The sequence below is a fragment of the Ranitomeya variabilis genome, chromosome 2 (assembly GCF_051348905.1).
Source record: "Ranitomeya variabilis isolate aRanVar5 chromosome 2, aRanVar5.hap1, whole genome shotgun sequence".
Lineage (NCBI taxonomy): Eukaryota > Metazoa > Chordata > Amphibia > Anura > Dendrobatidae > Ranitomeya > Ranitomeya variabilis.
Window position 1 is genome coordinate 359,596,674 of NC_135233.1, and position 13,317 is coordinate 359,609,990.

A 13,317-nucleotide genomic window follows, 5' to 3' on the forward strand; every position below is an offset into this window, starting at 1 on the left:
GATAATAGATAAAAAATAGAAAAAAGCCTTCTTTTTTCTATGTTATATTTTTCTGTAAAGGATTCCAAGTGTGGAAGGCTTTGCACCCGAAGTGTTTGTACATTTGTGCTGTTCCAGTTCTCTTTATACAGATAGATAATAGATATTATTAATATTTATTATTATAGCGCCATTTATTCCATGGCACCTTACATTTGAAAAGGGGTATGCATAATAAAAAACAAGTACAGTAATCTTAAACAATTACAAGTCGTGACTGGTACAGGAGGAGAAAGGACCCTGCCCGCGAGGGCTCACAGTCTGCAAGTTATGTGTGAGGATATAGTAGATGAGCGTAGAGCTGGTTCAGCGGTTTGGTGTTTACTGCAGGATATAGGCTTGTCGAAAGAGGTAGGTCTTCATGTTCCTTTTGAAGGTTTCCATGGTAGGCAAGAGTCTGATATGTTGGGGTAGAGAGTTCCAGAGTATGGGGGATGTGCAGGAGAAACCTGCGATTGTGGGAAGAGGAGATAAGAGTGGAGTAGAAAAAGAGATCTTGTGAGGATCGGAGGTTGCCTGCAGGTAAGTACTGGGAAACTAGGTCACAAATGTATGGAGGAGATAGGTTGTGGATGGCTTTGTATGTCATGGTTATGGTTTATACCTGGAGTCTCTGGGTAATGGGGAACCAGTGCAGAGATTGACAGAGGAGAGAAGCAGGAGAATAGTGGGGTAACAGGTGGATTAGTTGGCAGCAGAGTTTAGAATAGATTGGTGGGTTGTGAAAGTGTTAGAGGGGGAGGCCACAGAGCAGGAGGTTGCAGTAGTCAAGGTGGGAGATGATGAATGCATGGACTACGGTTTTTGCAGATTCCTGGTTGAGGAATGTACAGATCCAGGAAATATTTTTTGAGTCGAAGTCGGCAGGAAATGGAAAGGGCTTGGATATGTGGTTTGAAGGAGAGTTCAGAGTCAAGGAGTACCCCAAGGCAGTGAGCTTGTGGGACTGGGGAGAGTGAGCAGCCATTTACTTTAATGGATAGATACGTTGAGGGGGTTAAGTGAGATGAGGGAAAGATGATGAATTCTGTTTTGTCCATATTAACCACTTCACGACATGCGCCGTACATGTATTTGATGTGGGCTCCGGAGTCCGCATCTTTCCCGGCACATGTCAGCTGTTTTGAACAACTGACATGTGCCCCTAACAGCCAAGGGAGGAATTGCGATCCACCCACAGCTGTTGGCCCGTCAAATGCCGCTGTCATTCTCTGACAGCGGCATTTAATGTAATCGTGCCAGAAGCGTGTCACTAATCCCGCCATGACCGTGACTCGCCGATGGGTAGGCATGACACCCCGAGGTCTGCAGGAGATCCCTGTGGTTGTCACTGCTGGATTGCTATGAACACCACCCAGCAGTCGGCGCTCATAGCAAGTGGCATTTCTAGTACACACAGGCAATCTGATCATCGCCTGTGTGTAGCAGAGGCGGTCAGACAACTGCAGCTTCTAGTCTCCCATGGAGACAATTAAAGCATGCAAAAAGTAAAAATAAAATGTTTATAAAAATATTAAAAAAAATTAAAAAATGTAAAAGTTCAAATCACCCCCCATTCAAAATAAAACAATTAAATGTCTGATGTCAGACATATTTGGGATAACCGCGTTCAGAATCGCCAGATCTATCAAGCAATAAAAAGAACTAATCAGATCGGTAAACGGTGTAGCAAAAAAAAGTCAAAGTTCCAGAATTATGTTTTTTTGGTCACCGCAACATTGCATTAAAATGCAATAACGGGTGATCAAAAGATCACATCCACACCAAACTGGTAACATTAAAAACACTAGCTTGGCACACAAAAAATAAACCCTCATCCAGTTCCAGATCACGAAAAATGGAAACGCTATGGGTCTCGGAAAACTATCCAATTTTTTTTACCATTAAAAAAAAAAAAAACAAGCTATGCATGTTACACGTTTAGCGTCTATAAACTCGTAATGGTCTGTAGAATCATAATGGCAGGTCTGTTTTAGCATTTGATAAACATGGTAAAAAAATCCAAAAAACTGTTGTGGAATTGCAGTTTTTTGCAATTTCACAGCACTTGGAATTTATTTCCTGTTTTTGAGTACACGATATGGTAAAACCAATGGTTTCGTTCGAAAGTGCAACTCGTCCCACAAAAAACAAGTCCTCATATGTCCATGTTAATGAAAAAATAAAAAATGTATGGCTCTGGGAAGAAAAGGGGAGCGAAAAAAAGAAACTCAAAACAAAAAAAGGGTGCAGCATGAAGGGGTTAAGTTTTAGAAATCTAATGGAGAAGAAGGATGAAATAGTGGACAGACATTGTGGGATTCTGGTTAGTAGAGAGGTGATATATGGTCCAAAGAGATAGATTTGTGTGTAACAAGAATAGAGGTGATACTGAAAGCTGTGAGATTCTATGAGCTGTCTCAGACCGAAGGTGTAAATTGAGAGGAGCAGGATCCCTAGGACTGAACCTTGCAGGACTCCGACAGATACAGTTAGGTCCATATATATTTGGACAGAGACAACATTTTTCTCATTTTGGTTGTAGACATTACCACAATTTAATTTTAAACAAAACAATTCAGATGCAGTTGAAGTTCAGACTTTTAGCTTTCATTTGAGGGTATCCATATTAAAATTGGATGAAGAGTTTAGGAGTTTCAGCTCCTTAACCTGTGCCACCCTGTTTTTTAAAGGGACCAAAAGTAATTGGACAATTGACTCCAAGGCTATTTCATGGACAGGTGTGGGCAATCCCTTCATTATGTCATTCTCAACTAAGCAGATAAAAGGCCTGGAGTTGATTTGAGGTGTGGTGCTTGCATTTGGAAGGTTTTCCTATGAAGTAAACATGCGGTCAAAAGTGCTCTCCATGAAGGTGAAACAAGCCATCCTTAAGCTGTGAAAACAGAGAAAAAAACCATCCGAGAAATTGCTACAATATTAGGAGTGGCAAAATGTACAGTTTGGTACATCCTGAGAAGGAAAGAAAGCACTGGTGATCTCATCAATGCAAAAAGACCTGGGCGCCCACGGAAGACAACAGTGGTGGGTGATCGCAGAATAATCTCCATGGTGAAGAGAAACCCCTTCACAACAGCCAACCAAGTGACCAACACTCTCCAGGAGGTCGGCGTATCAATATCCAAATCTACCATAAAGAGAAGACTGCATGAAAGTAAATACAGAGGGTTCACTGCACGGTGCAAGCCACTCATAAGTGTCAAGAATAAAAAGGCTAGACTGGACTTTGCTAAAAAACATCTAAAAAAACCAGCACAGTTCAGGAAGAACATTCTTTGGACAGATGAAACCAAGATCAACCTCTACCAGAATGATGGAAAGAGAAAAGTATGGCGAAGGCTTGGTACAGCTCATGATCCAAAGCATACCACATCATCTGTAAAACACGGCGGAGGCAGTGTGATGGCTTGGGCATGCATGGCTGACAGTGGCACTGGGTCACTAGTGTTTACTGATGATGTGACACAGGACAGAAGCAGCCAAATGAATTCTGAGGTATTCAGAGCCATACTGTGTGCTCAGATCCAGCCAAATGCAGCCAAACTGATTGGTCTTCATTTCATACTACAGATGGACAATGACCCAAAACATGAAGCCAAAGCAACCCAGGAGTCTATTAAAGCAAAGAAGTAGAATATTCTTGAATGGCCAAGTCAGTCACCTGATCTCAACCCAATTGAGCATGCATTTCACTTGTTAAAGACTAAACTTCAGACAGAAAGGCCCACAAACAAACAGCAACTGAAAACCACCGCAGTGAAGGCCTAGCAGAGCATCAAAAAGGAGGAAACACAGCGTCTGGTGATGTCCATGAGTTCAAGACTTCAGGCAGTCATTGCCAACAAAGGGTTTTCAACCAAGTAATAGAAATGAACATTTTATTTAAAATTATTGAATCTGTCCAATTACTTTTGGTCCCTTTAAAAACAGGGTGGCACATGTTAAGGAGCTGAAACTCCTAAACCCTTCATCCAATTTTAATGTGGATACCCTCAAATTAAAGCTGAAAGTCTGAACTTCAACTGCATCTGAATTGTTTTGTTTAAAATTCATTGTGGTAATGTCTATAACCAAAATGAGAAAAATGTTGTCTCTGTCCAAATATATATGGACCTAACTGTATAAGGAGAGGTGGTGTGCGAGTGGGAGACAGTGAATGTCTGGTCTGTTAGGTATGACGAGATCCAAGATAGGGCAAGTCTGTGATGCCAAAAGAGATTAGAGAGTATGTAGTAATAGGGAATGGTCCACTGTGTCAAAGGCAGAGGACAGGTACAGGAGTCGGAGAACAGAGTTGCGTCGCTTGGCTTTAGTGGCTAGTAGGTCATTGGGGACTTTAGTTAGGGCAGTTTCAGTGTTCAGTGGAGTGATGCGGTCAGAAGCCAGATTGTAAGCGGTCGAAGAGAGAGCAGGAACAAAGATGGGAGGACAGTTTAAAATGGGCATGTTGTCAAAGTAGTTTTGAGGCATAGGGGATAAGTGATATGGGGTGATAGCTAGATACAGAGGATGGGTCATTAAAGGGCTTTTTGATAATGGATGTGATTGAAGCATGTTTGAAGCATGAGGGGAAAACACCAGCTCTTAATGATAGGTTGAAGAGATGGATTAGGGTTGGGATGAAGACGGTGGTGAGGTTTGGGATGAAGTAAGATGGGATCAGGTCAAGTGCACAGGTGGTGAGATGTGATCTTGAGAGTAGAGTGAAATTCGATCTTCTGTAATGTTGGAGAAGTTGGTTTTGGAGAAGGAGGGCTGAATGGTTAGGAGGAGGGGCTCTGGATGTTGTAGGTCAAAGTTTTCACTGATGTTATTAATCTTCTGCTTGAAGAATGAGACAAAGTCTTCAGCTGAGATGAGTGGAGAGGAAGGAGATGCTGGGGACAGAGGAGAGAATTGAAAGTGTTGAATAGCTGTTTGGGGTTGGGAGACTGGGAGGATGTGAGAGATGAGAAGTAGGTTTGTTTTGCTGCAGCAAATGTGGCCTTGAAAGTAGTGAAAGTACTGTTTGTGATGAAGTGCTTGTCAGAGTGGTATCTTTCCCATCTCTGCTCAGCAACCCTAGACACCCACCTCAGTTCTTTGGTCAGGCTGGTGTGCCAGGGTTGTCTGTTGATTTTCCAAAGCTACAGCTGTTGTGGTGTTATATAAAGCGACAGCAGCATCTGCATTGTGTAAGGAACTTATGTCTGTAAGAGGGAGGAGGGATTCAGAAAGTGAGTGTGGATTGATGTGTCTAAAATTTCTGCGAGGGTGTGCAAGTTTGTGGAGTGGGGATTGTGGACAAGGAGAGAAGAGGGAAGAGAATGTAAGTAGGTTGTGGTAAGAAAGAGGGAGCAGTTAGATAGGGAGCAGAGGCGGGTGAAGATGATGTGTGTCCCTCTTTGTGAGTGGCTGCAGAAGACCATTGAGCGAGGCTGAAGGAGGAAGTGAGAGACAGAAGTTTAGTGGCAGCTGAGAGGGAAGTGTCAATGGGGATGTTGAAATCACGAATGATGATGGTGGGGATGTCAGCAGAGAAGAAATGAGGTGGCAGGGTAGTGAAGTGATCAAAGAAGGTGGTGGCTGGCCCTGGGGGGTGGTAAATGACAGCCAGTTGGAGGTTGGATGGGGAGATGTGCACAGAGTGCACCACAAAGGATTATAGGGGTGAGAGTTAAAACAAACAGAAACATTGTTTACAGTGATTATCAAGTTATCTTCAGTTCCCTTCTGGATTAATTCATAGATCCATCCTTCTATAATGCTAGATAGATAGATAGATAGATAGATAGATAGATAGATAGATAGATAGATAGATAGATAGATAGATAGATAGATAAAAAATGACCAGCATCTCCTAAGTGTGAACAGGTGCAAGCTACGATAGCTGCATTATATAGAAAAAGAAAACACAGCAGCACTCTATGTGAGCCAATATATATGCAAACACTGAAGACATTGAATGTAAACTGTGTTGTTACTCAGTAAGATGTACTTGCAAAAATGAAGGTTCTTAGCACAAAAATTTACCAATTCATGTATGTCCATCAAGAATGGCAAGCTGATGTCCATCTGACCTCCATCCTATTGTACTCTACATACCTCTTTTGAGCTATCAGCCTACAGTTAAATGGACAAACATGTCTCTCCTGGGTTATGAGACAACAATTCAAATGGGTAAGTAGAACTTATTAAAATCACCTGCTGGCTAATGGGAGCAGTGCAGAATCAGGCTGGAGGCAGTCACACCTCCAATAGTAAAATATAGAGTAAAAACCTGACCAGCAATTTCTAAGGCTACTTTCACAATTGCGTCGGTACGTCGCGCCAACACTTAGCGATGGAGCCATACCGACGCAATTGTGAAAATTTGGCACAACGTGGACAGCGGATGCAGTTTTTCAACGCATCCACTGCCCATTGTAAAGTCCCGGGGAGGAGGAAATGGCGGACCCGACGTATGAAAAAACATTGCATTGAACGTTTTTTCGTGCCAACAGTCCGCCAAAACACGACGCATCCAGTGTACGACAGACGCGACGGATGGCGATCCATCACAATCCGTCGCTAATGCAAGTCTATGGGAAAATGCAGGATTCTGCAAATTTTTTTGCAGGATCCTGTATTCTCAAAAAACGACGGATTGTGATGGAAGCTGAAAAACGCAAGTGTGAAAGTAGCCTAAGTGTGAACATTTTCAAGCTGTGATAGCTGTATTATTTAGAAAAAGAACAGTACAGCAGAATAGGACTCATCAGATGGAGGCAGGGCCGGACTGGCCATCGGGCAGTTCTGGCAAATGCCAGAAGGGCCGGTGGCAGTAGTTGGCCGCTCGAGTGTGCCGCTGTTGGCACACTCTCCCCGCTGTCGGCGCACTCCCGGCCCCGCATTCAACTATACCGGTGTCATTATGACGCCGGTACAGTTGAATGCAATGATGGAGGAGAGAGCGTCTGCTGATGCTTCCTCTCCCATCATTCCCCGCTCTGCCTGCTGCTGACACTGCGGGTGCGCAATGACGTCATATCATCGCGCACCTGCTGTTTGACTGGGCGGGCAGACTGCGACTGCTGAGACCAGAGCCAGAGCAGCGCGGGGCAGGAGGAAAGGTGAGTAGAGTGTTTTGTTGTTTTTTTTTTATCAATGAGTGATGACTGGATTGTGGAGCTATGGGGGGGGGGGCTGTGCTGCATTCCATTCTATGGGCCTCTGCTGCATTATATTCTATGGGGCTGTGCTGCATTCCATTCTATGGGCCTCTGCTGCATTATATTCTATGGGGCTGTGCTGCATTCCATTCTATGGGCCTCTGCTGCATTATATTCTATGGGGCTGTGCTGCATTCCATTCTATGGGCCTCTGCTGCATTATATTCTATGGGGCTGGCTGCATTCCATTCTATGGGCCTCTGCTGCATTATATTCTATGGGGCTGGCTTCATTCCATTCTATGGGCCTCTGCTGCATTATATTCTATGGGGCTCTGCTGCATTCCATTCTATGGGCCTGTGCTGCATTATATTCTATGGGGCTGTGCTGCATTCCATTCTATGGGCCTGTGCTGCATTCCATTCTATGGGCCTGTGCTGCATTCCATTCTATGGGCCTGTGCTGCATTCCATTCTATGGGCCTCTGCTGCATTATATTCTATGGGGCTGTGCTGCATTCCATTCTATGGGCCTCTGCTGCATTATATTCTATGGGGCTGGCTGCATTCCATTCTATGGGCCTCTGCTGCATTATATTCTATGGGGCTGGCTGCATTCCATTCTATGGGCCTCTGCTGCATTATATTCTATGGGGCTGTGCTGCATTTCATTCTATGGGCCTCTGCTGCATTATATTCTATGGGGCTGTGCTGCATTCCATTCTATGGGCCTGTGCTGCATTCCATTCTATGGGCCTGTGCTGCATTCCATTCTATGGGCCTCTGCTGCATTATATTCTATGGGGCTGTGCTGCATTCCATTCTATGGGCCTGTGCTGCATTATATTCTATGGCCTGTGCTGCATTATATTCTATGGGGCTGTGCTGCATTATATTCTATGGGGCTGTGCTGCATTCCATTCTATGGGCCTGTGCTGCATTCCATTCTATGGGCCTGTGCTGCATTCCATTCTATGGGCCTGTGCTGCATTATATTCTATGGGCCTGTGCTGCATTGTATTCTATGGGCCTGTGCTGCATTCCATTCTATGGGCCTGTGCTGCATTACATTCTATGGGGGCTGTGCTGCATTACATTCTATGGGGGCTGGCTGTATTACATTCTATGGGGGCTGGCTGTATTACATTCTATGGGGGCTGGCTGTATTACATTCTATGGGGCTGTGCTGCATTACATTCTATGGGGACTGTGCAGCATTACATTCTATGGGGCTGTGCTGTATTATAGTCTATGGGGGCTGGCTGTATTACATTCTATGGGGGCTGGCTGAATTACATTCTATGGGGCTGTGCAGCATTACATTCTGTGGGGCTGTTCTGTATTATAGTCTATGGGGGCTGGCTGTATTACATTCTATGGGGGCTGGCTGCATTACATTCTATGGGGCTGTGCTGCATTACATTCTATGGGGGCTGTGCTGCATTACATTCTATGGGGGCTGGCTGTATTACATTCTATGGGGGCTGGCTGTATTACATTCTATGGGGCTGTGCTGCATTACATTCTATGGGGGCTGTGCTGCATTACATTCTATGGGGGCTGTGCTGCATTACATTCTATGGGGCTGTGCTGCATTACATTCTATGGGGGCTGGCTGTATTACATTCTATGGGGGCTGTGCTGCATTACATTCTATGGGGGCTGTGCAGCATTACATTCTATGGGGCTGTGCTGTATTATAGTCTATGGGGGCTGGCTGTATTACATTCTATGGGGGCTGTGCTGTATTACATTCTATGGGGGCTGTGCAGCATTACATTCTATGGGGCTGTGCTGTATTATAGTCTATGGGGGCTGGCTGTATTACATTCTATGGGGGCTGGCTGTATTACATTCTATGGGGCTGTGCTGCATTACATTCTATGGGGGCTGTGCTGCATTACATTTTATGGGGGCTGTGCAGCATTACATTCTATGGGGCTGTGCTGTATTATAGTCTATGGGGGCTGGCTGTATTACATTCTATGGGGGCTGGCTGTATTACATTCTATGGGGCTGTGCTGTATTACATTCTATGGGGGCTGGCTGTATTACATTCTATGGGGGCTGTGCTGCATTACATTCTATGGGGGCTGTGCAGCATTACATTCTATGGGGCTGTGCTGTATTATAGTCTGTGGGGGCTGGCTGTATTACATTCTATGGGGGCTGTGCTGTATTACATTCTATGGGGGCTGTGCAGCATTACATTCTATGGGGCTGTGCTGTATTATAGTCTATGGGGGCTGGCTGTATTACATTCTATGGGGGCTGGCTGCATTACATTCTATGGGGGCTGTGCTGCATTACATTCTATGGGGGCTGTGCTGCATTACATTCTATGGGGGCTGGCTGTATTACATTCTATGGGGGCTGGCTGTATTACATTCTATGGGGCTGTGCTGCATTACATTCTATGGGGGCTGTGCAGCATTACATTTTATGGGGGCTGTGCAGCATTACATTCTATGGGGCTGTGCTGTATTATAGTCTATGGGGGCTGGCTGTATTACATTCTATGGGGGCTGGCTGTATTACATTCTATGGGCTGTGCTGTATTACATTCTATGGGGGCTGGCTGTATTACATTCTATGGGGGCTGTGCTGCATTACATTCTATGGGGGCTGTGCAGCATTACATTCTATGGGGCTGTGCTGTATTATAGTCTATGGGGGCTGGCTGTATTACATTCTATGGGGGCTGTGCTGTATTACATTCTATGGGGGCTGTGCTGCATTACATTCTATGGGGGCTGTGCTGCATTACATTCTATGGGGGCTGGCTGTATTACATTCTATGGGGGCTGGCTGTATTACATTCTATGGGGCTGTGCTGCATTACATTCTATGGGGGCTGTGCAGCATTACATTCTATGGGGCTGTGCTGTATTATAGTCTATGGGGGCTGGCTGTATTACATTCTATGGGGGCTGGCTGTATTACATTCTATGGGCTGTGCTGTATTACATTCTATGGGGGCTGGCTGTATTACATTCTATGGGGGCTGTGCTGCATTACATTCTATGGGGGCTGTGCAGCATTACATTCTATGGGGCTGTGCTGTATTATAGTCTATGGGGGCTGGCTGTATTACATTCTATGGGGGCTGTGCTGTATTACATTCTATGGGGGCTGTGCAGCATTACATTCTGTGGGGCTGTTCTGTATTATAGTCTATGGGGGCTGGCTGTATTACATTCTATGGGGGCTGGCTGCATTACATTCTATGGGGCTGTGCTGCATTACATTCTATGGGGGCTGTGCTGCATTACATTCTATGGGGGCTGGCTGTATTACATTCTATGGGGGCTGGCTGTATTACATTCTATGGGGCTGTGCTGCATTACATTCTATGGGGGCTGTGCTGCATTACATTCTATGGGGGCTGTGCTGCATTACATTCTATGGGGCTGTGCTGCATTACATTCTATGGGGGCTGGCTGTATTACATTCTATGGGGGCTGTGCTGTATTACATTCTATGGGGGCTGAGCTGTAATGCTGGATACAGCTGTAATTATATGTTATATAGTCGTGTTACACTCCCCTCACTTCTTGTAGCCTACAAGTGTACAAAGATATTATACAGTCACCATGTGACAAGTGGGCCTGTGTGACTTCAAATGCCAGGGCTGAATTTTAGTCCCAGTCCGGCCCTGGATGGAGGTCACTTTGCTGTGGTTGATTGGCATACATGAATTGGCTTATATGGAGTGCTGCTGTGTTTTCTTTTCCTACATAATGCAGCTATCGCAGCTTGTGGAGTGGAGTTGATACCAAAACGTTTTATTTTGGTCTCATCTGACCACAGTAGCTTCTCCAATATATACTCTAGGTCATCCAGCCTGTCATTAGTGAACTTCATACGGGCCTGGATATGTGCTGGCATGAGTAGGGGACCTTGTGTGCACTGCAGGATTTTAATCCATGTCGACATAGTGTGTTATTAATGGTGATGCTTGAGACTGTGGTTCCAGCTCTCTTCAGTTCATTGACCAGGTCCTCCCATTTAGTGCAAGGCTTATTCCTGACCTTTCTCACAATCATCCTTACCCCATGAGGCGAGATCTTGCATGGAGCCCCAGACCGAGGAATATTGGCAGTCATCTTGTGTTTCTTCCATTTTCTAATTACTGTGCCAATAGTCGTTGCCTTCTCATCAAGCTGCTTGCCTATTGTCCTTGTAGCCCATCCCAGCCTTGTGTATGTCTACAATCAATTTTGTCTCAGGTGTCACTAGACAGCTCTTTAGTCTTGACCATGGTGGAGAGGTTGTAGTGTGATTGATTGAGTTTTGTGGACAGGTGTCTTTTATACTGGTAACTAGAGATGAGCGAATATTTCAATGTTCCGTTCAGATTACAATCACCGAATTTGCAATATTCGCTGATTAATTTGGCGAATATTCGCCGAACACCCTTCATGTCAATAGGAGGGAAAAATAAACGCTTACACTATACCTTATAACGACCCCAAATGCTGCCAAAACACATCAAGTGAGGAACAGACACCAGGGAAGTGGCCTCAATTCACCCACAGTGCAAATTGTAGCATGGCACTGCAGCAATCAGCCAGGCATGAGATATTGGGGTCTGGGACAGCATTTACAGCTTTCAATTGAACATCACAGTAAGATCGGTGTAGGCCTCCTTTGCTGGGAGCCCTGATACCACATGCAACAGCTCAATCCTGCTTTCATACTCAGCCACACTCAGGTACACAAATATCATATAAATTTTGTAGACTATTATTAGAAAAATCTATAGATAGTAGCACGAATAGTTGACTCCAAGGAAGTGGAGGCCTGAGGGTCTTGGAGGCCTACTGCTACAGGCAACATGCATGAAGGAGACCCAACCAGGAGTCTACACATTTACAAAAATTAGTGACAGACACCAATAAATTGCCATCAATTGCAATAGAGTAGAACTAGTATAGTGGGAACTGACACCTCTTCAACTACAGCTAACCCAGTAGATGGAGACTGTAACGGGCAAGGTGGTGGAATTACTGTTCCCTTTCCCTCTGAAAGCCTGAAAGGGCGTAACTAGGTGACCTACCAAATCCCTACATGGACAAGTGGCAGCAGGTGAAAACTGCGACCCAAGGAGGGACAAAGAGGTGGCACCAGGTGCTACTCCATGACTGACCTACAGAATGTGGCAGCTAACCACCTACAGCTGCTATAGCCCGAAGGAGGGATGAAAAATGCAGGCAGGCACTGTAGGGACTCTGGAACCACGGGTGCAGATGGGACCAACTGAGGAGCAGAAAATCATTTGCAGGTGCGGGCTGGACCGCCTGTTAGACAGATGGGTGCTGGCAGGTGCGATCTGGACCGGCTGATGGACAGAAAGGTACAGACAGGTACGAGCAGATGTGCACAGACAGGTAAGAGCAGATGTGTACAGGGTTGACAAGCAGACAGGTGGACCTGGGGACCCTGACAACTAGCAAGCATGCAAGGAAAACTAACAACGTTGCTTAGTCACCTCCATATTGGAGGAGAAGCCTTAAATAGAAGGTGTCACCCAGCTATAGGCTGGGAATACCTTAGGTTGATGTGGGCGGTCCATTTAAGAGGGAAGGGAGCACTCACATGCACCCTCTAAGCATAGTTCTTAGTTCTACAACTGAACCTTGGTGGACACCGACCCATAGGGGGCGACATGAAGAGGTGGCATGTGATTGGGAGACACTGAATGTCCTGCCTGTTAGGTACGAGGAAATCCAACAAAGGACCAAGTCTGTAATGTCAGCAGATCAGAAAGTCTACTGTGTCAAAGGTAGATGCCATGTCCAGGAGAAGGAAAAAGACAAACTCATGTCGCTTTCATTTTTCAGTAAGTAGGTCGTTGGTGACTTTGGTCAGGGCAGTTTCAGTGGAATGGTGCAGACTGAAGCCAGATTGTAAGCTGTGAAAGAGGGAGCAAGAGGAGAGGTGAGAGGACAGTTCAAAATGGATGTGTTGTTCCAGTAGTTTGGAGGCATTAGGGAGAAATTATATGGGGTGATAGCTAGACAGAAAGGATGGGTCAAGGGTTGGCTTTTTGAGGACAGGTGTCATCAAGGTATGTTTCAATCAGGATGGAAGACACCAGTTGTTAGAGACAGAATGAAGAGGTGGTTTAGGCTTGTGATGAAGACTGT